Below are 27,832 nucleotides of genomic sequence, written 5' to 3' on the forward strand. Positions count from 1 at the left end.
ACACTTTGATAGGCTCAAGGGTGGGAAATTTAGTAACAGAGGGTGGGAAGTTTAGTAACAGACTTGCCTCATGCAAATGCTTCATCAAAGGAGATGAGTTAGTCAGAGTCCAAGGGGGGTTCCCAGAGCTTGTACCTCAAGGACTCAGAAGAGCTAGAGGGGGCTCCCAGAGTCCATACCTCATCAGCACTAGATTGTCCTTTCCCAGATCTGTCTACTCTGGTGAGTCTCTTCTTTGAAAACCTTATTTTCCTCAGCTGTCAAATGAAGGGATTAAACTGATATCTTATTTCTGCCTACAAAATATAAGCTTTCTGAAGGCAGGAAATATTTCATTTTTGTCTTTCTGTCCCCAAGTGCCTAGCACAGCATCTGAGCCATGGTGGGTGCTTAAAAATGCACTTCTTTGGGGATGGATTGGGGAGCTCATGTCTGAGATCCTTCCCAGCTGTAAATCTCATGAAATGTAAAACCTGAAGGACTTACCTGGCCCCTGAAATTCACTCCATAAGGAGACATGTGGCAGTTCTGTTCTCACCCTTCTCATACTTCAAGAAGTGGAAGGTAGAAGAATCAAGGAGAGAACAGCCAGGGAGGGCACCTCTGGAAGGGGGAGAGAGAGGAGACAGAGAGATCCTCCATAGTGGGGCTGGCCAGGCCTTCTGAGTGGGAACCTGCACTGGAACCTGGCTCTTCTGGACATATTGTCTTCAGGAAGAAGGAAATGAGGATGAAGTTGGGTCTGACAAGATATATTTTGTCATTCAGCTCATTAAAAAAGCTTTATTAATTGCCTACTATGTGTCAGGCCAGGCATTGGACCGATTTCTAGGGATATAAAGAAAGACAAAGACAATCCCTGGCCTTGAGGACCTCACAATCTAGTGGAGGTAAATGAAGAAACCACTTATAGGATAAATAGGAAATGAGACCGAAGGCACTGCAATTAAGAGGGATTGGGAAAGGCCTTTGAAAGAAACCAGGAAATGCAATAGGCACAGATGAGAAAGGAGAGCGTTCCATGCATGAAGGGCAGCAAAGAAAACGTCCAGAAGTGGGAGATGCAACAGCCGGTAGGATAGTGTCACTGGACCATTCAGCACATGTCAGGAAATGAGAAATAAGACTGGAAAGGTAGGAAGGAGATAGGTTATGAAGAGCTTTGAACATGAAATAGGATTTTCTCTTCGATCATGGAGTTGATAAGGAACCAATGGAGTTTTTTGAGTTGGGGGGCATGACATGATTGGACCTGTGTATTAGGAAAATCACTTTTGTGAATTAATAGAGTTTAGATGGGAGAGACTTGTGGTAGGCAGGCCCACCAGCAGTCCATTGCAGTACTCCAGGCATGAGGTAATGAAGACCTGTACCAAGATGGTGGCAGTTTCAGAGGAGAGAAGGTGAAATATTTGAGAGATATTGCAAAGGTGAAATTGACAAGCCTTGGCAACAGATTGGATAGTGAAGAATTCCAGACGACTCCAAGATTGCAAGCCTGATGGACTGAGAGGGTGACATTGCCCTTTCCATTGATAGGGAAGGTAGGAGAGGGGAAGGGTTTGGAGGGGAACGATAATGAGATCCATTTTGGATGTGTTGTGCTTAAGAGGTCTTTGGGACAGCCAGTTCAAGATATCTGAAAGGGAGTTGTAGATAGGAGATTGAAGGCCAGAGGAGATGTTAAGACTGAATAAGTAAATTTGAGAATTGTCTACATGGAACTGATAATTAAATCCATTGGAACTGATGAGATCACTAAATGTAGTCTTGAGGAAGAAGAGTAGAGGCCCCAGGATAGGACCCTAAGGCACACCTCTGGTCTATAGGGTGTGGCCTGGGTAAGGATTTAGCAAAGGAGACTGAGAAGAGTGGTCAGAGAGTTAGGACAGTCAGGAGACAGCAGTATCACCAAGATCTAGAGGGAAGAGAGCATCATGGAAGAGAGAATGATCTTCAGTGTCAAAGGCTGCAGAGAGATCAAGGAGAATGAAAATCTTTGTTTTCATTGGCAACTTTGGATAGAACCGTTTGGGTGAAATAATGAGGTCAATATGTCAACTATCCTAGTCCCTACCTCTTCTCATGCCAGTGAAGCCCATGCTTCCCTTAAAATTGGTAACAAGATTTAGAATTCCTTATTAGATCCTGTAGCTTCTAATTCAGTTTTGATAAAGCAAACTAGCTTCTGGGTGTACTTCTACTGGATCACTAAATGTTGGGAGTTCAAGGAAGCCTCAAAGCACCCCCAAATGGCTTCCTATGTCTCCTCCACTGCTGTCTCAGTAGAGCATACATTTCTCCTCATGCCCAAGTCTCCTTAACTTGATAAGCCATGATCTCTTTTGTAAACTTAGAGGTACTATTTCCTGCTTCCCTTATAGATATCTGTCCTGGCAACTCCCTGAAGGCTCTCTCTCTTTGTTCCTTGTATTGGTTCAGGATACCCAAGAGACCACTAATGGTAGTCCTCCTAACATCTCTGGTTCTTTTATGGGCAACTTCATCTTCAAATGTGGGATTGTTACAATCCACTGTCCCCATCATCACCAAGATTAAGGGAGGTCCCCCCTTCAACATCTATACCACAAAATTCTTTGTCTGGGGAGGCTACTGAAGGCATTACACCCATTATTGACTGTCTGATGAATCAGGGTATTATTATTCCATGTAAACCCATGTAACGCACTATCCTTCCTGCTAAGAAACCCAAGCCAGGCCCATACAGTAAACCTGTTTATCATTTTGTGCAAGTTTGTTGTTGTTCAGTCATGATCCCATGGCCTCCATGACCCCATTTGGGATTTTAATGGCAAAGATTTCAGAATTGTTTGCCATTTCCTTCTCCATCTCATTTTACGATGAGAAACTGAGGCAAGTAGGGTGAAATGACTTGTCCAGGGTCACACATCTAGTAAATATATTAGACCAGATTCAAACTCATAAAGATGAGTCTTCCTGACTGCAGGCCCAACACTCTATCCACAGCACCAAAATTTACTTGATGTTTATGAAGAGGGTACCCACTAAGAGGGTTAGGGTTGCTTTGGAGACCCCAAAATACCAACACACCGGGTCCTGCTGAATGAATTCGACTCGAGTCTTTTCAGCCAAAGAAAAGTAAAATTTATTAAAAGTTTGCTTGCATTAGACACAGAGTTAGTCTGTGCCAGAAAATTCTATGGCTCTCTCACTATTCTATAGCATTCTATGGCACTCTCACTCCACATGGTGTGAGATGGGGTCTTATATACAGAAGGTTGTGGGAGGAATCTAGGGGTGGTCTAGAGGAGGAGTTTGGGGAGGGTCTTCAGGAGGAGTTAATGAGGCCAATGAGTGATTAAGGGTGGGAAGCCACCTGGAGACTACAAACAATGGTGGGCTAGGCCAGTTAAAGGGTGGGAAGTCTAGTAACAGACTTGCCTCATCAAATGGGAGGATTTAACCAAGAGTCCAAAGGAGGTTCCCAGAGCTTGTACCTCAAGGACTCAAGGAGAGTTCGAGGGGGCTCCCAGAGCCCACACCTCATCATTTATGCCTAGGTTATACCTAGACACCCAGCAGTTCCCAGTTCTGAGACCATCATCTCCTCACTTCCTTGTGAGGCTAGGTGTTCTAGTGGGATAGACCTTTGCTGAACTTTTTTTTTCTGACAATCCCGTGCACCCAGACTGTCAGTACCTATTTGCCTTCACACAATGCACATGTGGACTCATCTGCCTCAAGAGAACATAGAAAACCCCACCCCATTCTCAGATTTTACAACAAAATTTAGCTTCCATCCCTTTTAATGACTCCTCTCTGGTTCAGTACCTCCAAGGTCTCCTATTAGCATATGATTTGATTTAGAAACCTCAGTTGTGGTGCAGTGTCCCCATGAGGTTGACACTCTCTTATTGACACATCACATTTTTCTGATCAAAGACTTGCTAAATATGAGGTTACTTCACTGGGCAAAGAAATTGTAACTGTACAGTACTGTTCAGTTCTCAACCTGGCCCTGATATACCTATCTTAAGACGCCTTCTTTGTAACTGTTCCTTTATGGTAGGTATGAAAAGAGACACTTCAATAACTTTTCTGACAACCCCTTTCAAAATCCTGACTACATTCTGCATACTGATGGTTTTTCTTTTATGAGAGATGGCATCTGGTACACAGGTACTGCCATGCTTTCTGATTGTGGCACTGCTCAGGCTGCCTCTCTGCCATTGAATGTCAATGCCCATGCTACCAAATTGATTGCACTTGCACAAGGTTGCCATCTAACTGCTGGGCAAAGTACAACCAACTACAGATTCCTATCATGTCATCAGAACATTGTAGTTGTAGAGTATTGTTTGGTTTTTGGTTTTTTTAAATTTCTGGTAAGGTCATGGTGAATGCACAACATATTGGTGGACTTCTATCCACCTCATGGCTTCTTAGTGCTGTGGATGTTGTCCTTTGTCTTGCCTACACTAAAGGTACCAACTGTGTTTCAAGAGGTAACACTTGTGCTGACACTGCTGTTAAACTTGCTGCCCCTGAAGGCCCTACATATGTGTTTCATCTTTCTGTTTCTGCTAATGTTGACTTTTTCTTTATCTTACAATGACTCAGAAATTGCAAAGGGAAAATGCATGTTCATGCCAAGCAGACTTCTGGGGTCTGGGTGATTGCAGAATGCAAAGCATTCCTCCTTTGGATTTTCTATCACCAGAAAGGGGTCTAGGGTGTCCAGGGAAGACTGGTACTTCTGGAATGAGGACTTCTAATATCTTTTAGAATTGCTTTCCACCTTTAGTGTCCTCTTGATTCACCTAATTCTCACCTGTGACTCCAAGTAGCTGTAGCATGTGCAGTGGCCACATCTCAGTGAACTGTTTTGGCAGACTGGCTAAACAAGGTTGAAGGTAACAGAGGGGTCTCAAACCTGTCAGTAAGTTAGAGGGGTGTTCCCCCTGAGCACGTGAAGACTTATCCCATTGGAATGGATTGATGAGAACAATTGTTCCAATGGTCATGAAGGTAGCTCAAGCAGGTGTTGGGGAACTGCTAGAGTTTAATTAGACATCAAAGACACTGTATTAGCAAGCATCCTAGCACACCCATGATGAACTGCTAGTATAGGTTCTTTTGATCTGCTTTCTAAAGAAAAGGCAGCTTTAAAGGGGTTAACAAGCCTTCTGTAATTACAGAGAAAGAAGTTAGAACAGAAAATACAAGCAGAGAAATTAGCACAAAGACCAACAGACAGGGCTTCAGCTGTCTGAACATAGCAATATTGCTATACACTCTACATACATCACTACATCAAGGGAGCACAGACATCTAAACAGTCAGGGGCTCTGAGCAAATGTCTATTCAGACATTTGACCAGGAAATGAAGAGATCTTTCTCATGAGCAAAACTCCAAAGTAAAATACCAACTCAGAGTATATATACACTTCTAAGAACCAGAAGGCATCACAACCTTCATGACTCAGTGCCTAATCAATTTAGTACCAAAAAGGAGTGAATGACAGGCTCATGACAATGTAGTTGCCACTTACAGGAAAGTGCCAAGCCACCATCATTGCTCCCATCATGATGAACCATAATGAGGTCAAAGAAAATTTTATGAAGATCTGGAGATCCTCATCATCAATGTGCCACAGAAGGACAAATTTATGATTCTAGGTAGCTTTAATGCCAGAGTAGGTACAGTTTATCAGATATAGCAGGGAGTCCTTGAGAGAAATGGGAGAGTAACAGTCACTTACTACTAAAGACTTGTGTATCTCATGACCTTCTCATCACCAACACTGTCTTCCATTTACATAAGCAAAAAAAAAAACTTCATGGATGTACCTTTCAGCAAACAGTGACATTTCTTAGACTATGTCATTGTAAGGAAAAGAGACAGGATTTCACAGTGACAAAGGCAATGTGTGGCAGAGTGCTAGACCAATCATAGACTTATCCTTTCCAAACAGCATTTACATTTAACAAAAGCAGTGGCCCCAAAGGAAGACAACTACCAGAAGACTTATTGTCAATCTTCTCCATGACTGAACAGATCATTGCTAACTTGGAGGGAAAATTGAGCCAATACACACAGTTGACAACAGTGGAGCAGAAAAGGAGTGGGCAGCTTTCAGAGATTTGGTGTACAGCACTACATTTATTCATCTGACCAAGAACACTCACAAACATCAAGACTGGTTTGACAAAAATGATGGGAAAATTCAGAAGCTGCTAACTGAAAAATGAGAATTCCATGGTGTTTACCAGCAGGATATTTTATCCATCTCTAAGGAGGCAGGATCTAACTCCATCAAAAGTAAAGTTCCAGTGAAGGTTAGAGAAATTCAGGCTTCTTGAAGGAAGAAGAAATTCTGTCTTATACTGATAGTAACAATCCAAAGTGCTTTTATGATGCCCTGAAGGCTCTTGATGGGACTAAGACCTATGATGCACCTTAACTATTCAGTGCTGATGGAGCCACATTGATTAGTGAAAAGAACATGATCCTGGAGAGATGGACTGGCCACTTCCACAGTGGTCTCAGCAGGCCATAATCAAACAATGCTGTAGTTCCTCTGTAAGAGAAGCCATTTTGGCATACAAGGAATTGTAGATAGGATTAGAAGGGCATGGGTCACCCCTAGTGTCATCCCTGTTGCCATACGTATCTGTGCCTCTAGTCAGATGTCTATTCAACATGCACTCCATGCTGTTGCTTTCAGTGGCCACCCTGTAGCTTATATGCATTGTCAGCATTTTCAAACTGATTTCAGCAGTCTGGCCACTAGAGAGTCTGCCTCATTGTCACTGCTCAGCTCATTGTGTTGAGGATTTACTGGTTCTAAGTACACATATAGGTTCCTGGCTAAAATTATTCTCGGGGAGGCCAAGTAGCACAGCGAGTAAGAGCACCAGTTCCAGTGTCAGGATGACCTGGGGATCAAATCTGGGCTCAGATATTTAGCACCACACCCAGAAATAACTGGCCCTGTAACCTTGAGCAAGTTACTTAACCCTGATTGCTTTAAAAAAAATAAAATAAAATTATTCTCAAAGAAATGTGCCTGAATTTGGCCCTCCTGCTCACATTGACTCAACAGAGGGGTCTCATTTCACTGACATGATCCTCTTCCAGATTTATAGTCATCTCAGAGTAACTCCTAAGTTTCATACATCTCTTACCACCCCTAGAGTTCTAGTCAGGTTAAATGTATGAACAAAGAAATCAAGACCGTGACTGACAAAGTGCACTGAAACATACCTTGCATGGCCTGATGCACTCCCTCTACAGTTGTTCTGCCTCTAGCAGACTAATGGATGAATTATAACTCTCTCCATTGGAAATGGTTTTTTACCATCTTCCTATAAGAGGAAATACTTTGATTGCTTCCTATATACAAGCACTAAAAATCAGACTGAAGGAACTTCATGATGGGGGCATGAAAGTACAGACGGCCTTCAGCTTTTTTTTTTTATTCTGATTTTAACAAACAGCAAAAGAGAGCATTTCAATATATAAAGTAGTAAAGAAAAAATAATTATATGATAAATTCTATGCTATTTTCTTTTCTTTTTTTGAGGCAGTGAAGACTAAATGACTTGTCCAGGGTCACATAACCAGTAAGTGTCTGAGGCTGGATTTGAACTTGGTTCCAGGACTGGTGTTCTATTCATTGTACCACCTAGCTGCCTTCACTGTGTTGTTTTCAGAGTTATCATTCCAGTCTTTTTTTTCCTGTACATTCTGTACCTTCTAGTCTTTTTTTTTTTGGTCCCTTCTGTACATTAAAAAATAATTCAATGACCCTCTTTTCATTCTTTTATTCTTTTTTGACAACACTGTTACTAACTCCTTTTTTCCCCACCCACAAATAAGAAAAGAGAAACACAAATATTTCTAATAAGCATAATGGAACAAAATAAAATCACATCTTTTCCATGTCCATAAAAATGTATGTCTCTTTCTCCATCTTGGGACCATTAGGAGGTATGTCACATAAATCATCACTAGTCACCTAAAGTCATGGATGCTCATTGCAGAAGTCAGAATTATTAAGCCTTTCAAAGTTGTTTTCTTTTCAATCCGTCAATATACAATTTTGAAAGACATACAAAAAATTACAGTAAGACCAGGTGACAGAAGAATACAAAATCATGGCATAGTCATACATGAATACTGTGAAAAACACTTACATGCAAAAAAAAGAGAAAAGTGGGCGAAAAAAGCAACACTAAAGTGCAAAATGAGCTAAAGCGAGAAAGAAAAGTTGAGGACAAGAATTGTGGGGGGGGTCAGAGATTTTTTAAGCTAAATGGGGGAAAAGAGCAGGATCAACGATGTGGTAGGAATGCTGCTTATCATGATTGTAGCAATAGCAGGTGATAGAAAGCGGATGATGCAAAACTACCCAATTTTACTTTGCTTTTGTTTTCTCTGTCTAGAGGAACTTGTAACTTTAAAAAAAAAGAGAGAAGAAAGGTGACAAATAAGGAACTTAACCTCAAGATAAGGGGAGAGAATAAGAGAATGACTCATTGTTCTTAGTGAGTGAAAGTTCTTGGCCCACTATACTATATCACTTTTGTTGTGTAGTCTTTTTTTCAGTCATGTATAACTCTTCATGACCACATTTGGGGTTTTCTTGGTAAAGATAATGGAGTGGTTTGTTCTTTCCTTCTCCAGCTCATTTTGCCAATGAGGAAACTGAGATGAATTGGGTTAAATGATTTGGCCAGGGATACACAGCTGAGTGTCTGAGACCAAATTTGAATGCAGGAAGATGAGTCTTTCTAGCTCTAGACCTAGCCACTGTACCACCTACCATGGGCCTATATCTTTTTGCTATGTGATCTTCACCCTGGAAATAAGGTCTATGTCAAAAATTTCCAGTGGAGGGGGGGTCAGAACCGAGATGGAAGAGTGAAAGCAGGAACTTGTTTGAGTTCCTCCCCCAATCACCTCCAATACCTGTAAAAAATTACTCTAAACAAATTTTAGAGCTACAGAACCCACCAAATGACAGAGTGAAATAGAGCTCTAGCTGAAGATAGCCTGGCAAGACAAAAGGAAGGGTCTATTGCAGAGGGCTGGGAGTGGAGCACAGTCTCACGTGGGTCACACTGGCACAGATTGGCAACACAGACTAGGCCAGAGCAGAACTCAGGGGACTGAATCTCTGGTAGCTGTGGTGGTTTCCAGACTTCTCAACCCACAAATGCCAAAGAGAAAGTAAAAGGTTAGTGGGAAAACCCTATTGAACCTGGGTGAGAAAAGAGCACAATCTAGTCCCTGACCCCAGGGCAGTGGATTTGGTGGCAGCTATGAAAGCAGTAACAGCAGTAGGAGCTGCTGCTGCTTCCAGAGCTCCAGTCCTACAGATGATGGAGGGACTAAGTGGCTGATAAGAGGGCATTTGGAGGGATTTCTTTTTTGGTGCTGAGGAAGGATTCACTTGCTTTGCTCTGCTTGGATCTGGGTCATTCTTGGGTGGCATTCCTGGGGTAAGGAGAAGCACTGGCATGGCAGAGCTTGTGGCAGTTGTGGAGGAGTCCTCCTCAGAGTTCTGAGGTAGGTGTTTAGAAGTAGCTATGACAACAGGTGCCCAAAACCCCAGAAATTTGGGATGCAGCCAATCTCCACTCTGGAAGCAGAGTTCTACCATGGCAAAGAGCTCAAAAGTCAAGTAATTGGCTGGGAACATGAACAAAAAGAGGAAAAGAAACAGACTATAGAATCTTTCCTTGGTGACCAAGAAGATCAAAATAAAGAATCAGAAGAAGACAACAAAGTCAAAACTCCTGCATCAAAAGCCTTCAAGAAAAATATTAATAGGTTGCAGGCCATGGAGGGGCTCAAGAAGGATTTTGAAAATCGAGTAAGAGAAGCAGAAGGAAAATTGGGAAGAGAAATGAGAATGATGCAAGAAAATCATTAAAAACAAGTCAACAGCTTGCTGAAGAAGATGCCCCAAAATACTGAAGAAAATAGAACCTTAAAAAATAGGCTAACTCAAATGGCAAAAGAGGTCCAGAAGAATGCCTTAAAAAACAGAATTGACCAAAAGGACCTAATAAAGGAGGTCCAAAAGCTCACTGAAGAAAATATTTCCTTCAAAATTAGAATGGAGCAAATGGAAGTTGATGACTTCATGAGAAATCACAATATTATAAAAGGTATCCAAAAGAATGGAAAAGTAGAAGACAATGTAAAATATTTCATTGGAAAAACAAATGACATGGAAAATAGATCCAGGAGAGACAGTTTTAACACTATTGGATTACCTGAAAGTCATGACCAAAAAAAGAGCATAGACATCATCTTTCAAGAAATTAACAAGGAAAACTGCCCTGACATTCTAAAACCAGAGAGGAAAATAGAAATTGCAAGAATCCACCGTTTACCTCTTGAAAAAGATCCCAAAAAGAAAACTCCTAGGAGTATTATAGTCAAATTCCAGAGTTCCCAAGTCAAGGAGAAAATATTACAAGCAGCCAAGAAGAAATAATTTTAATATTGTGGAAACACAATCAGGATAACACAAGATCTAGCAGCTTCTACATTAAGGAATCAAAGGGCTTGGAATATGATATCCCAGAGGACAAGGGAGATAGGATTAAAACCAAGAATCACCTGCCCAGCAAAAACGAGTTTAATACTTCAGGGAATAATATGGATATTCAATGAAATAGAGGGCTTTCAAGCAATCTTGAGAAAAGACCAGAGTTGAACAGAAAATTTGACTTTCTAATATGAGTCAAGAGAAGCATGAAAAGGTAAACAGGAAAGAGAAATCATAAAGGAACTTATTAAAGTGTAACTGTTTATATTCCTACATGGAAAGACGATATTTGTAACTCATGAGACTTTTCTCAGTATTAGGATAGTTGAAGGCAATATGTGTATGTGTGTGTGTGTGTATATGTGTGTGTATTTGTATATATATATATATATATATATATATATATATATATATATGTATATGTGTGTGTATATATGTATATGTATGTGTTTATGTGTGTATATGTATACAAAGACAGAGGGCATAGGATGTGTTGAATATGAAGGGATGATATCTAAAAAATAAAATTAAGAGGTGAGAGAGGAATGTATTGGGAGAAGGACAAAGGGAGAGATAGGATAGGGTAAATTATATCACATAAAAGAGGGTCTATGTTTCTGAGAAGAAATCGTGAGCTCCCTAGTCCCTGCCAGATTGAATGATTATGTGTCAGGGATGTTGTACTGGGAGGTCTTGGTCAGGTAGGGATTGAATCAAGTGGCCTCAGAAGTCCCTTCTGATTTAACTTCATTCAGAGGTCAGCAAAATGTTATGTCCTCTGTAATGCCTTCTAAGATTCCCTCAGGGATCAGTATGATCTCCCTTCCCATTCTGCTTTGGATTTATTTTCCTGGGTACATGTTATTATCCCCAGAAGAATGAAAGCTTCTTTAGGACAAGGACTGGCTCACATTTATGTTTGCCTCTAAGTGCCTAGACAGAGTAGGCACTAAATAATATATGGTCTGTGTATTGAACAAAATGAGCAAAGATGGAGGTGGGGGAAGAGGGGACCTGGGGGATTTGGCAGATAGTCACCTAATTTGGCCAAAGTACAGTATGGTAAGCAAGGATGACTAGAATGTCCATGAAGGGTCAGATTATGGAGGACCTCAAAAACCAATGAGAGAAGTCCTGAAATTTTCAGAATTCAAACTAGCATGGACAGAAACATGGAGATTACTAGTGGAACATTGATCCAGGGGACATTAAAGAGATGCCCCAAAGTCATCCCTCAGGCCACTGGACAAGTCCAGTACTCCATGCTCAGGACCAAGAACTTTCTGCCCTCTAACTGGGTTATATTGGTCTCTGCTGGAGAGTTGATGTGCTCCTCAATCCTCAACAAGATGGCCATAATCCCCAGAAGACCTTGGTTCCCCGGGAAGCCTGCATGCCTCTCAGGACCACACTGACTGCCAGGCTTCCAGAGCAAATCTTATGTATAAATACAGAGTTCAAGATTTAAAGGCAGAGGTGCTAGAATCAAATCTTGCAACCCATATGACTTGGAAAATTTGCTTCCATTCTGTTGGCCTTAGTTTTCTCCTCTGTAAAATGTAAAGAGTGGCAGGATTGACCTCAGTGACTTCTGAGGTACCTTCCTACTCTCAATCTATAACCCTCTGATCAAGTTTCACCAGAGGAGAAGCTTTTTGTGTTCTTCTCAGTTCCCTCAGCTATCACTCAAGAAGTCATCCTCTGGTTAAATCCAGTCAGTCACCAAGCATTAAGTATTTCAGCATTTGGACAATGTGACCGGTCTATTGGAGTTTCACTCTCAAAAGTAGGGTTTGAATTGTCAGTTCAGCTTGAGAAAGGACTTCAGGGTCCAGTACTTTATCCTGTCAGGTGCTTTTCAGAATCTTCTTGTGACAATTCAAATGGAAGCAATTCAGTTTTCTGGCGTGGTGCTGGTAGACTATCCAGATTTTATAGGCTTGCAACAATGAGGTCAACAAAATTACTATAAACCACATTTTGGTTGGCATTCTAACACCTCTTTTCTCCTACACTTTCTTTAAGAGCCTCTCAAACACTGAGCTAGCTCTGGCAACGTGTACATCAACCTCATCATCTTTGTGCCCATCCCTGGAAAGTACACTGCCAAGGTAAGTGAACTTATCCACAGCATTTGAAAGTCCTCTGTTGGCTATAACCAATGGTTATATGGTACTGACTGGTGGAGAACCTCTGCTTTCTTGGTGTTGTCATGCCAAAATTAGCACAAGCAGCAGAGAATCAAACCATATTCTGTTTCTACTTAACCTCAGAAGTGCCATTGAGTACATGATCATTTGTAAACAAAAAGTCGTGTACCAACTCTCCCACAGAGAGCTCACAGAAGACAAGCACTCACATGGAGGTCATAAGAGGTGATAGAAAAACACTCTAAAGTCTCTTTGGAATAAATTGTAAGTCAAGGGAAATGCTGGCACAGGACTGTCCATGCCTGCATCAAAGAAGGTGCTGTACTCTATAAGCAAAGCAGAGATACAGTAGCTCAAAAGAAACATGAGATGCACAAATTTAAGAACATCTACACTCCCAATGTTCATATGAACTATGTGTGCCCAAGCTGTGATAGAACCTTGTGAGTTCTTATTGGTCTGCTCAGCCATAGTTGAACACATTGTACCTTGACCCCACCATAGTGATCCTCTTCCAGCATGAAGGACAACAACCTTTAAGCACTTAATACATGTAAGACCTGTTTTCACTCACTGCCTTGTCATTGTGGAGGGGCTCAATGAAACTATAAACTATGCCTTACAGGTTTGCCCAAGGTGGATAGGTCATAGTGCAGAGTTCTGGGGGGTGGGGGGGGATGATCCACTGGATAAGAAAATGGTGAACCACTCCTGTATCCTTGCCAAGAAAACCTAATGAACAGAATCAAAATGATAAAAGGTATGACACTGGAAGATGAGGCCCTTGGGTTGGAAGGTGTCCAACATGCTAAGGGGAAAGAACAGAGGACAACTAAAAGTAGCTCCAGTTCTAATGAAGTAATCTGGCCAAAGCCAAAAGGAAGCTCAACTGTAGATGTGTCTGGTGCTGAAAAGAAAGACTGATACTGTAAAGATCAATATTGTATAGGAAGCTGCTATGTAAGATCTGTCAACCAAAGTAAGCTAGATGTGATCAAACAGGAGATGGAAAGGAAAGTTTAAACAGTGACATCTTGGGTGTCAGTGAACTTAAAATGGATGGGAATGAGTGAATTTAAATCAGGTGGTCATTACATATACTACTATGGAAAAGAATCACTTAGAAGAAATTGAGCAGCACTCATAGTCAATAAAAGGGTGAGGAAAAACAGTACTGTGGTATAATATCAAGAATGGCAGAATGATATCTATTCCAATCTAAGGCAAACCATTCAACATCACAATAATAAAAGTCTATGCTACAAACACTGATGCTGGAGAGGTCAAAGTTGACCAATTCCTAGAAGACCTACAACATTTTCTAGAAATAACAGCAAAGATATCACATTAATCATAAGGGATTGGAATACTAAAGTAGGAAATCAAAAGATAATTGGAATACCAGGCAAGTTTGTCCTTGGAGTACAAAATGAAATAAGGCATAATAATTATAGCTTATTGGTCATAGCAAACACAAATCGTGAGTTTCTTTTTTACTTTAATTTATGGAATGAAACAAGTATTTCCATAACATAGTACAATAAAAAAGACAATTGTACATGAAACTGCAACTCTACTATGCACAGCTTGCTATTCCTCTCAAATATATAACAAAATTATGATGTATTTATTTCTTTTTTTTCTTTTTCCCTTCCATCCACCCTAGAGATGGCTACCTTTAGGCATGTATGTGTATACACACACACATATATACATACACACATATATAATTATTCTATGCATACTTCTATTTATCAGGTCTTTCTTTGGATACAGATAGCATCTTTCTTCATATGCCCTTTATAGTTAATTTTGGTTTTTATAATAGACAAAATAGTTTATTCACTAAAAGTCATTTTTAAAATAATATTGCTGTTACTGTATATAATGTTCTCTTGTTCTGTTCACCTCAGTTTTCATTACTTCATGCAAGTCTTTTCATGTTTTTCTAAAATCATCGAGCTCACCATTTTTTTATTTATTTTTTCAAATGCTATATTAACTTGTGATTTACATCATTCATTTCTGCCAGATTTTGAGTTACAAATTTTCTCCCTGTTTTTCCCCTACCCACTGCCCCAAAATAGCAGTCCCACAGGAAATCCCCTCCTTCAATCTGCTCTCTCCCATATCTTCTCTCATACCCCCTTCTACTTTTCCAGTAGGGCATGGTAAATCTCTATGCCCCAGTGCCTGTATATCTAATTTCCCAATTACATGTAAAATAGTATTAAGAATAGTATGCATGTGTGTATATGTTTTTTAAACATTTTATTTTAAAACTTTGAATTCCAGATTCATTCCCTCCCTCCTTTGTCACCCACCCTTACTGGGAAGATAAGCAGTTAAGTATAGGTTGTACATGCATAGCTAATGCAAAACATTAACATAGTAGATATATTGTAAAAGACTCACTATATTTCCTTCCCTCCTATCCCACCTCCCACTTGTTCTATTATCTACTTTGATCCTGTCCCTTTTCAAAAGTAGGTGCTTCCAACTTCCTTCCCCCCCAACCTGCCCTCCCTTCCATAATCCCCCCCTCATCCCCTTCCCCCCTACTCTCCTGTAGGGTGAGATACCCTATTTAGTGTGTATTTCATTCCCTCCCTGAGCCAAATTCAATGAGAATAAGGTTGACCCATTCTGTTTTGCCTTCCTATTCTTCCCCTCCATTGTAACCATTTTTCCTTGCCTCTTCTATATGAGATAGTTTACCCCATTCTGTCTCTCCCCATCTCCTCTTATTATATTCCTCTCTTACCTCTTCATTTCACCTTTTAAGTATCATCCCTTCCTATTATATTGGCCCTGTGCCCTCTACTTATGTATACCTGTAAACGTATATACACACATTGACATATGTATTTATACGCCAGTATACCCTCTGATGTAGACATATATATATATATATATATTTCTATTCCCCTCAACTATTTTCATACTGAGAAAAGTTTCATCAATTACAATTATCATTTTTCCATGTAGGAATGTTAATAGTTCATCATTGATAAGTTCCTTATGATTTCTTTTCCCTGTTTACCTTCTCATGCTTCTCTTGCTTCTTGTATCTGAATGTCAAATTTTCTATTCAACTCTGGTTTTTTCATCAAGAATGCTTGAAAGTCCTCTATTCCACTGAATGACCATCTTTTCCCCTGAAACATGATACTCAGTTTTGCTGGGTAGGTGATTCTCGGTTTTAATCCCAGCTCCTTTACCCTCCAGAGTATCATATTCCAAGCCCTTCGATCCCTCAGTGTAGAAGCTGCCAGATCCTGAGTTATCCTGATTGTGTTTCCACAATATTCAAATTGTTTCTTCCTGGCTGCTTGTAATATTTTCTCCTTGATCTGGGAATTTTAAAACCTGGCTATAATATTCCTAGGAGTTTTCTTTTGGGGATCTTTTTCAGGGGGTGATAGGTGAATTCTTTCAACCTCTATTTTGCCCTCTGGTTCTAAAACATCAGGGAAGTTTTCCTTGAGAATTTCTTGGAGGATGATTTCTAGGTTCTTTCTTTGATCATGGCTTTCAGGTGGTCCAATAATTTTTAAGTTATCTCTCCTGATATCTCTCCAAGTCAGTGGTTTTTCCAATGAGATATTTCACATTGCCTTCTATTCTTTCATTTGTTTGGTTCTGTTTAACAGCATCTTGATTTCTCATAAAGTCATTAGTTTCCATTTGCTCCAATCTAATTCTGAAGGAATGATTCTCCTCAGTGAGCTTTTGAGATTCTTTTTCCATCTGGCAAATTTGGCTTTTTAAGGCATTCTTCTCCTCATTGCCTTTTTGAGCCTCTTTTGACATTTGAGTTAGTCTGTTTTTTAAGGTGTTATTTTCCTCAGTCAGGCTGTTGAAATTCATTTCATAATTTTTTTTGCATTGTTCTCATTTCTCTTCTCAATTTTTCCTCCACTTCTCTTATCTGCTCCTTATGGTCCTCTGTGGCCTGTAACCAGCTCGTATTTTCCTTTGAAGCTTTTGGTGCAGGAGTTCTGATTTCACTGTCTTCCTCCTGTTCCATGCTTTGATCCTTTTTGTTCCCAAAATAGGAGTCTAATGTTGGATTCTTCTGTTTGCTTTGCTTCCTTTGCCTGGTCATGTCACCACTCAGTCACTTGACCCCTGAGGTTTTTGCCACAGTAGGACTCTGCCACCAGACAGGGGAGCTTCATATCAAACACTGGGGTTTTCTCAGCTGCCAGAGGTATTAGTTGGGTGCCCTCTCTGAAGCCTCCACATGCTCTGGCAAGCTGGTCACACACCCCAGGACCTCCACCCTAGACCACAATCAAGATCCAAGCAGGTTAAAGCAAGAGTGATTACCCCTCAGACTGGTTACTTGGACCCCTACACTCTGCAAGCCAGGAGCTGAAGTTGCCATGTGGCTGTGCCACAGCTCTCAAGAGCTTCTTGCCCCGGGGGCAAAAGCCAATGCATTCCCAACTAGTGGGTCCCAAAGTCCACACTGCACTGACCTCTCACTTTGTCCTTAGCATCTATGTGTTGATAATTCTGGACTGCCACAGTTGCTGGTGATCTGGAGTCCCTCCAGCTGGTTGTTGGTCAGGACTGCCCTGGGGCTAAAACCTCGGCATGGAGCTGGGCTCAGCTCCCAGAGCCCTGAACTGGCTGATTCCTACCCACCTGCCAGGCTGTCCTCAGTGGGAGATTAGCTTCTCTGTGTCATTTTGTGCAATTTGTAGCTCCAAAGTTTGTTCAAAGTCCCCTTTTACATGGATTGGGGAAGGTGGGAGCTGGAGCTGCTTGGAGGTCCTGTTTCTACTCCATCTTGACTCCGTCCCCGAGCTCACCATTTTTTATAGCACAGTAGTATTCCATCACAATCATATACTACAACTTGTTCAACCATTCCTCAATTGATGGTTATTTTCTTTTCTTTGCCACAACAAAGAAAGTTGCTATGAACATTTTAGAATATATAGGTTCTTTTCCTTTTTCCCTAGTCATCTTTGGAAATAGACCAAGTAGTGGTATTACTGGGTCAAAGGGTATAGGTAGTTTAATAACTCTTTGGGCATGATTCTAGATTGCTCTCCAAAATAACTGTATCATTTTACAATTCCACCTACAATGAATTCATGTCTCAATTTTTACACATCCCTTCCAACATTTGTCACTTTACCCTTCAATCATTTTAGCCACTTTGGTAGGTAGATATAAAAATGATATCTCAAGGTTGTTGCAAGATGCATTTCTCTAATCTATAATGATTTAGAGCCTTTTATATGACTATACATTATTTTGATTTCTTCATAGGAAAACTGCCTTTTCATATTCTTTGGCCATTTATCACTTAAGTAATGACTCATATTCTTATAGATTTGAAAAAGTTTTGATTAATGTTTGTGGATTTTTCTTTTTATTTTTACCCACTATTTTCCTTATCAACCTCTCTTTCTACTCTGTCCCTGTTACCTAATCTTTTCCCCTTACCCTATTATTCCTTATTTTACTCTAAGATGCCCTCCCTTATCTTTTCCCCCTACCCTCATAATCTTACCATATACACCCTTTGAAAATTCCCTCTCCCACCCTATATTCTCAGTTTTCTCACCTCTCTAGAAGTTAAAAAGACTTTTAAACCTCTTCAGATATGTATTTTGTTTTCCCTTCAACCAAGATTAGAGTAAGGTTCCCACATTACCAGCCCTCCACCCCCATCTGCTTCTTTTATGTTAGTTTTTCCTTTTAAGCCCCCTTTTTATGAGATAACTGCTCCTTTTTGCCTTTTCCTACCCAATTTTGTTTTTTACAATCACCCCATCATACACAACTCAGCCACAACCTTTCTTTCAAACTAATTTAGTAATGATAGCAGTTTAAGAATATTATTACTAATAATTACTAATATAGATAACATTTTCATGTCATAAATAAACAGCTTGACCTTAATCATTGCCTTATAATTAGGCTTTAATGATTTCCTTGTATTTCCTCTGAATTTTTTATGCTGAATTTTCCATTGGGTTCTTTTTGTTACAAATACCTGAAAGTCTTTCAGTTCATCAAATATTCTTTTTTTATTCAGTATTATAATTAACTTTTCTGGAAAAGTTGTTGTTGGATACAACCACACCTCCTTTACTCATTGAAATATAATGTTCCAAGAACTATAGTCTTTTAATGTGGAAGCTACTAGGTCTTGTAAAATCCCTGATTGGTTTTATGCAGTACTTAAATAGGTTTTTTTTCTTGTTGCTTGCAATGTTTTCTCTTTAATCTGGGTATTTTGAAACTTGACTATAACATTCTTGTAAATTTTCTTTCTAGGATCTATTTCAGGTGATGATTGGTGGATTATTTCAATTTCTACTTTGCCTTTTTATTCTATAACTTCAGGAAAATTTTCCTTAATAATCTCTTGTAATGTTATATTTAGAGTCTTTTTACCTTAACTTTCAGGTATAATAATAACAATTCTTATTACATTAATTTCTTATTGCAAAATTCAGACTTAACTTGAAGAAGGCAGGGAAAACTATTAAACTGCCTAGGTATGACTAAAGTAACTTTATTAATATAAAATGGAGGTGATGAATAGATTCATGGGGTTAGATTTGTAAATAGCTTGACTGAATAACAATTGGCAGAGGTTCATAATGTTTATAGGAGGCAGCAACAGCAACAAAAACATCCCAAAGAAAAGTAAGAAAGCAAAATGGCTGCCTGATGAGGCTTTACAAATAGCTGAGGAAAAAAGGAAAGTGAAATGGATAGGAGAAAGGGAAAGACATAGCCAATTGAAAGCAGAATTACAGAGAATAGCAAGAAGAAATAAGAAGCTTCTCTTAAATGAGCAGTGCAAATAAATAGAAGAAAACTATACAATAGGAAGGAAAAGAGACCTCTTCAAGAAAATTAGAGCTATCAAGGTAATGTTTCATGAAAAAATGGGCATGGTAAAAGACAAAATGTAGGGACTTAATAGAAATAGAAGAAGTTAATAAAAGGTGGTAAGAATCTACAGAAGAACTATACAAGAAAGATCTTAACATCACTCATAGCCACAATGGTATGGTTATTGATCTAGAGCCAGACATATTGGGAAATGAAGTCAAGTGGACCTTAGGAAGCATTACTAACAACAAGATTAGTGCAGATGATAGAATTCCAGTCTAACTATTTAAAGTCCTAAAATATTATGTTAAAGTGCTGCATTTAATATGCCAGCAAATTAGGAAAACTCAAAATTGACCACTAAATTAGAAAAGATCATTTTATGTCCCAATCCTAAAGAAGGGTAATACCAAAGAATGTTCAAATTACCAAACAATTGTGCTCATTTCACAGGCCAGCAAGAGTATGCTTTACATTCTGCCAGCTAGGCTTCAGCAATATATGAACTGAGAATTACCAAAAAGTGGACCTGCTTTTGAAGAAGTAATTCCCAAAATTGTCTGGATTATAGAGAAAACAAGGGAGTTATAGAAAACATCTACTTCTGCTTCATTGACTACACTAATGCTTTTGACTTTGTGTGGATAATAAGAAAATGTGGTAAGTCTTTAAAGAGATGGGAGTACCAAATCATGTTACTTGGCTCATGAAGAACCTGTATGCAGGTCAAGAAGCAACAGTTAAACCAAATATGGAGCAACTGATGGGTTTAAGATTTGATTATGAGTAGAAGGCTGTACTTTGTCACCTTATTTATTGAACTTATACAAAGAGTACCTCATGTGAAATGGCAAACTGGATGAATCAAAAGCCAGAATTAAGATTGGTAGGAGAAATATCAATAATCTCAGATACACGATGATACTGCTCTGATGGAAGAAAGTGAAGAATTAGGAAGTCTCTTGATGAGCATGAAAGAAGATAATGCAAAAGCTGGCTTAAAGGCAAACATAAAAATAATAACCTGAGATAACGGCAACTGGTTCCATCACTTCCTGGCAAATAGAGGGTAAGGAAATGGAAGCAGTGTCAGATTTTATAGTCTTGGCTCTGTAGATGTCAACTAGAGCCACGAAATTAAAAGATGCTTGCTCTTTGTAAGGAAAGCTATGGCAAATCTACACAACATAACAAAAAGCAGAGACATCAAATTGCCAACAAATATCTATAGTCATAGCAATGTATGATTGTGAGAGTTGGACTACAAGGAAAATTGAACACTGCAGAATCAATACTTTTGAATTGTGGTACTATACTTTTGAGAGTCCCTTAGGCAGCAAGAAGATCAAATCAGTAACTATTTAAACAAATTAATTCAGACTAGTCATTGTAAGGTCAAATACTGAAACTGGAGCTTAAATACTCTGACTATATAATGAGAAGACAGGGCTTATTGGGAAAGACCCTGATGTTGAGAAAGATTGAAGGCAAAAGAAAAAAGGGATGGCAGAGAATGAGATGGATACTTAGTGTCATGGAAGCAATGAACATGAACTTGGACAGACTTCGGGAGATAGTGGAAGATAGAAGGGCCTGGTGTCCTATGGTCCATGGGGTCATGAAGAGTCAAATGTGACTGAACAACAGCATGTGTAGGGCACTGAGATAAACCCTGGGGAAACAAAGAAAGACCCAAAAAAATTTAGTTTCTGCCCTTAAGAAGTTCTCAGTCTGATGAGGATGATAACATTCAAACAATTATGTACAAACAAGACATCAGGATAAATTGGAGGTAAAAAACATAAGGAAGGCACTAGTGTTAAGGGGGATCAGGAAAATCTTTTGTATGAGATGGGATTTAGTCTGAGACTCAAAGGAAGCTAGAAGGTGGAGATAAGGATGGAGAGTATTCCATGCAAGAGACACAGCCCATGGTTGGAAGATGGAGTATCCTGTGTGAGCAGAAACAAGGAGGTCAGTATCACTGGACTGAAGAGGAGGAGGAAAAAGAAAGAGAGGAGTAATACCTAGCATTTATATAGTGCTTGCTATATGCCAAGCACTGTGTCAAGCACTTTACAATTATGATTTCATGTGATCCTTACATCAATGCAGGAAGTGAGGTGCTATTGTTATCCCCATTTTACAGATAAGGGAACTGAGGCAAACAGTGAATAAGTGACTTGCCCAGGGTTACATGGCTAGTAACAGTCTGAATCTGGATCTGATCTCAGATCCTCCTGACTCTAGGCCCAGTATTCTAATCCACTGTTCCATTTAACCATCCCTGAATACAGGGAGAATACATAGGAAAGAGAGGTCCAAGAAATGAGTCACTAAGTCATGAGTTCAGTTCTATACACACTGAGTATAAAATATCTAAGAGACATTCAGTACAAGATGTCTCTAATGAGCAGTGGAAATGGGACATGGGAGTTTTCTAGAGAGGCTGGAGCTGGATAAGTAGATCTGAGAGTCAGGTGCAAAGACATGATAATTGAAGCCAATGTGGCAGATGAGATCACCAAGAATATAGTCTGAAAAAAAATCCATTAGATTTATCAGTTAAGAAATGGTTGAGGGGCGGCCAGGTGGCTCAGTGAGTAAGAGCACCGGCCCCAGTGTCGGGATGACCTGGGGATCAAATCTGGGCCTAGATACTTAGCTCCACACCCAGAAATAACTGGCCATGTAAACTTGAGCAAGTTACTTAACCCCGATTGCTTTAAAAAAAAAAAAGAAATGGTTGACAACTTTGGAGAGAGATGTTTCATTTGAATAATGACTTTAGAAGTCATATTGTAGAGAGTTAAGAAGACAGGAGAGATATGAGGTGATAGCTATCGAGATGAGTGAGAATAAGATCATTTGAGAACATAAAGTTCTCAGTCTTGGCAAGGAAAAGGGCCACCTCTTCAGATGAGACAGGAATATAAGAGGAGATAGGGAAAGAACTCATATGAATGATGTAAGATAAAGAGGGAAGAATAGGGAGCTATTGGTAATGGCTTCAATTTTTTTCAGTGAAACATGAGGCAAAGTTCTCAGCTGAGACAGCAAGGGTGAGGGGGCAAGGGAAGTTTGAGGAGGCATGGAAAGATGTGGATTGGTTACTGCTGTGACTGGGAGAGGGAATGAATTAGGGAGGTGTAAAAAGATTGCCTCAATGCAGTGAAGGCCCAGTTGATGTTACGTAACATAAATTTATGCTGACCCCAGTCAGCACAGTTTTCTGACTTTTTTCCAGTTTTATTCAGCAGCACAAAAGTAGGAGAGGCAGCAGACAGTGGGAGCAATCCAGGTTGGGGTTTGGAAAGGCCAGATCTTCAATACAATAAGGGAGAATGAGACTAGGGAAAAGATAATGTAGAATTGAACTGGTTGTACTTATCCTCTATTTTTGAAGAGGAACATGGCATCAGAGTTGAACTAGTTAAGCAAGAGAAAGGAGGAGAAAGTAGCTAGTACAAGAATGATGGACTGGGAAAGAGCTGAAGGGTCCAAGGATTGGAGGTAACATTGAGGACAAAGAACAGAATCCAAGAATAATTTTTTAAAAAGAGCTAGAAGTCATCCTTCAAGAAATTCTCAAGGAAATTGCCCTGACGTTCTAGAACCAGCGGGCAAAATAGAAATCAAAAGAATTCACCAATCACCTCTTGAAAAAGATCCAAAAAAGAAAACTCATAGGAATATCATAGCCAAATTCCAGAGCTCTCAGGTCAAGGAGAAAATATTACAAACAGCCAGGAAGAAGCAATTTGAGTATTGTGGAAGCACAATCAGGATAATACAAGATCTAGCAGCTTCTACATTAAGGGATCGAAGGGCTTGGAATATAATATTCTGGAGGTCAAAGGAGCTAGGATTAAAAACAAGAATCACCTACCCAGCAAAACTGAGTATAATGTTTCAGGGGAAAATATGGCTATTCAATGAAATAGAGGACTTTTAAGTATTCTTGATGAAAAAAACCAGAGCTGAACAGAAAATTTGACTTTCAAATACAAGAAGCAAGAGAATCATGAGAAGGTAAACAGGAAAAAGAAATCATAAAAAAACTTATTAAAATTGAACTAGTTACATTCCTACATAGAAAAATGATAATTGTAACTCATGAGACTTTTCTCAGTATGAAGATAGTTGAAGGGAATATATATGTGTATATATATATACATATGTATATGTATGTATGTATAGCAGGGTATATGTGTGTATAGATGCATAAGTGAGTGTTTGTATATGTGTGCACATGTATACATAGACAGAGGTCACAGGATCAGTTGAATAGGAAGGGATAATATCTAAAAAATAAAATTAAGAAGTGAGAGGGGAATATATTGGGAGAAAGAGAAAGGGAGAGATAGATTAGCGTAAATTATCTCATTTAAAAGAGGCAAGAGAAAACTGTTACAATGGAGGGCAAGAGCACTAAGGTGAAAAGAAATGGGTCGACTTTCCTGTCATTGAATTTCGCTTAAGGAGGGAATAATATACACAGTCATTTAAGTATCTTGCCCTATAGGAAAGTGTGTGGGGGGGAAGGGGATAAGAGGGGGGATGATAGAAGGGCAGCTGTTTGGGAGAGAGGGTAGTTAGAATCACATATATTTGAAAAGTTGCAGTGCCAAGGTAGAGAATGGAAGAGGTGGAGGGCAGGATAGGATGGAGTGAAGTGTGGTTTTTTTCCACAATATAAGTACTATGATTTCCATAGTTTTGCTTAACTACACATCTACAGCCTAAATTGAATTGCTTATCTTCCCAATGGGGGTGGGTGAGGAGGGAAGAAGGGAAAGAATCTGGAAATCAAAGTTTTAAAAACAAATGTTAAAAAAAATGTTTGTTTGTTTTTTGCATGGAGCTGGGAAATAAGATATGCAGGCACTGGAGTATAGAAAACCATATTTCCCTACTAGAAAGTTAGAGGCGGTATGGCAGAGAACATAGGAGAGAGCAGATTGGGGGAAGGTGTATTCAGTAGGCTTGCTACCTTAGGGTGGGGAAAATTTGTAACTCAAAATCTTATAGAAATGAATGTTGAAAACTAAAAATAAATTTAATAAAAAGAAAAAAATGAAGCTAAAAAAATAACAGAATTATTAAGAATTTGAATGTAAAGAAATGAGAAGACACTCCCAGTCTACCCCTTTATGAATGTGGATGGTCCATGGGTGTTATACTTTGTGCATGATTTGAACTTTTCAATGTGTCATTCAGTTCTGCTGATTCTTTTTTTCCTCTCTAAAAAAAAAGTTATTTGTCATATGAAATGACTCCTCCTTTTAGGGAGGAGTGGGAGAGATATGTGGGTTACTATGGTGATGTAAGAAATAGGAAATATAAATAAAAACTTAATTTTAAAAATTTAATTAAATGAAAACATTTTTACGTGATTGCACGTATACAACCTGTATCAAAATGCTTACCATTTTAGGGAAGAGAGAGAGGAGGGAGAAAAAAACTTTGGAATTCAAATTTTTCTTTAAAAAATGAATGTTAAAAATTTGTCTTCACATGGTGAATTGGGAAAATAAAGTACTATTTAAAAATTAAAGAGACTTGTGAAAAATAAAAAATGTAATTGAGAAATATTTAATTATATATTTTGAATCTACTTTTCCAATGGTTTATGTGATGGTCATTTTACTGGTTATGGATGGAAACCCCAATAATCCCTGAAGACACCTGGAGTTCTTACTGTCATTCTAGGGTGAATCATTCTCAGCTACCAATGACCCTGAAATTTAAAATGTGAAACCAGCCTTGAGTTTGTGGTTATTCAGTAGTTATTGCCCCCCAAATGACCCTCAGTTTTGTATCCAGGGGGAATCACATCACCGTGGAATTTCGAGTTGGAAGGGGCTTTGGAGATCTAGCCCAATTCCTACATTTTGCAGATGGAGAAACTGAGCCCAGAGAAGTTGAACTAGTGTGACCAGGGTCATAAAGATAGTAAATGGTAGAGTTAAGATTTGAACCCACGTCCTCTGGACTCAAATCCAGTGTTCTTTCCATCATTCCACAGGTACTCTCAAAGCATTCAGCGATATAAAGAAATAAAATGCAGCATAAATGTGCAATGACATGGGTTAGGAGACTGAGTTCCCTCTTGCCTGGAGGTCTGCAAATAGACGTTGAATTCCCTTCTTTCCCCTCCTTGAAGTCTCACACCTCTTCCTCTCCTCCTTTTTCCCCTCAGTTGAGGAATTTGTTTCTTATTTGACTGAAAAAACTTTGAATACTCTATTCGAGCTCCTTCTCCAATTCAGTTCATGTCAAATCCCCTGGCTGTCATATCTCACTCGCTCCTACTTTCCCTCAGCTCTTGCCTCTACATGTGAAACTGATCCCATCCCCCTCCTTCTTTCCCAGGAGCTTACAAGCTCAATCCTCTCTCAGCCTCAGCTGCCCTCTCCATACTGGTTCCTTCTCTATTTCCTTCCAACCTACCCACACCTCCTCTCATCTGCACAAAGAACTCGGTGAAGCCCTACCATCACCTCAAGCCATCATCTTTGATGTCTTTTGCCTTTCTTAGATCAACTCCTTGGAAAAGCTATCTATACTTGCCGCCTCTGCTCTCTCTTCTCACTTCTCAGTCCTTTGCCACATCACCTCTAACCCTGTCACTCAACTGAAATTGTTCTCTCCAAAGTTATCAATAACCTGATGTTCAAATCTTAGTTGCCAAGATCTGATAATCTTCTCTCACTCCTCGAGTGCTTCTTGGCCTCATCTTCACGAGTTCCACTTAGCAAAACTGCAAAACAAGCCATCTTGCCTGATTTAGCCTTACCTCTTTTTTCTTTGCAACAAGGGATGACTTGCCTTGCCCGGCTTAGACTTTCCCCAAAATGAAAAATTCCATTAGATTGTGAGCTCCTTGAGGAACCGACTTTTGCCTCTTTTTATATTCCCAGTGCTAAGTACAATGTTTGGCACTCAATAGGAGTTTAATAAACACTTACATTTAATAAACATAAACAATAATAAACATTTATTATTGTAACTGGCATTCTGACCCTCCCACCTCTGGCATTCTATGTTCTAAGGTCTTTCTGAGATCTCATGGTACGGTCACTAGAGGGGTAGATTTGACTTTCAAGGACCTGCCACTTACTAACTCTGTGACAATGGGCAAACCACTGCACTTCAGGAAACCTCAGCTTTCTCCTCTGTCATTGTCATTGTTCACCCTTCATATTTGAAAAGGACCAATGATATCATGGAGTGATGTCTTGACTCATGCATGAATTGGATTTAAGTGAGCAGAGCTGCACTAAGCCACCAATCTCACTCTCTCTTCCAGAGTCATCAACATACCAAAGTCAAGACAACTGATGATGGCCTGAGATACAAGGATGACCTTGGCATCTCGCATGCCTGACCACTGTGCCTGCTTCAGCTACTTCCATAGTTGTTGGAACAAATTATTCTCATCCTCCCATCCTACCAGGGGAAGTCTTCACAACACTTTGGGCAGACACCCTCCAACTGACCAACAGGTCTGAAGCCTGTTGGCTACCCTCAACCTGATTTAGACCATCTGCTAAGACAGTTTTACCAGGGCATGGTTGCCATGTATGCTACAGCTTCTTAGAGCCATGGGTATAAAATGAAAGCATTGCCCTAGATGGGACTTTCCTGCTTCATATCTATGACATGATGCTCCAAGGATATTCTCTCATCTTAGATGATCTATGTTCTGTGTTCTGAGGCGTCTTCCAGCTCCAGCATTCTCTGATCTCTGTCTTCTGCTCCTTCCTACCTCAGAACATTCTATGGTCTATGGTCTAAGGTCCCTCTGGCTCTAATGGTAAAGTGGGAAGAATGCTGGATTTGGAGTCAGAGAGCCTGAGTTCAAATTCCAGGTCTATGTCTTATTAACTGCATGGCTTTTGGAGGGAGAGTTGGTATATGACTTTTTGTTCACAGATGATTGTGCACTCAATGCAGCCTCTGGGACTGAGACAAAACAGAGTGTGGATCAATTCTCTGCTGGCTGTGCTAATTTGGGCCCAACAATTAAGAAAACAGAGGTGCTCCACCAGCTAGCACCACACCATTTATACATAGAACCATCAGTTGCAGCCAATGGAGAAATTTTGAATACTGTGAATAATTTCACTTTCCAGGGATGTCCACATAGACTATAAGGTTGGTACATGCAATGCTAGAGCAAGTGGATTGTTTGGGAAGCGCGTGTTGGCATTTTCTTCTTCTGCATTCTTGCTCGCTGCCCCCCACCTTTGCTGCTTGCAAGCA

The sequence above is a fragment of the Petaurus breviceps genome, unplaced genomic scaffold (genome assembly GCF_028583685.1).
Source record: "Petaurus breviceps papuanus isolate PSGF00001 unplaced genomic scaffold, PetGlider_PUasm1.0 577, whole genome shotgun sequence".
NCBI lineage: Eukaryota > Metazoa > Chordata > Mammalia > Diprotodontia > Petauridae > Petaurus > Petaurus breviceps.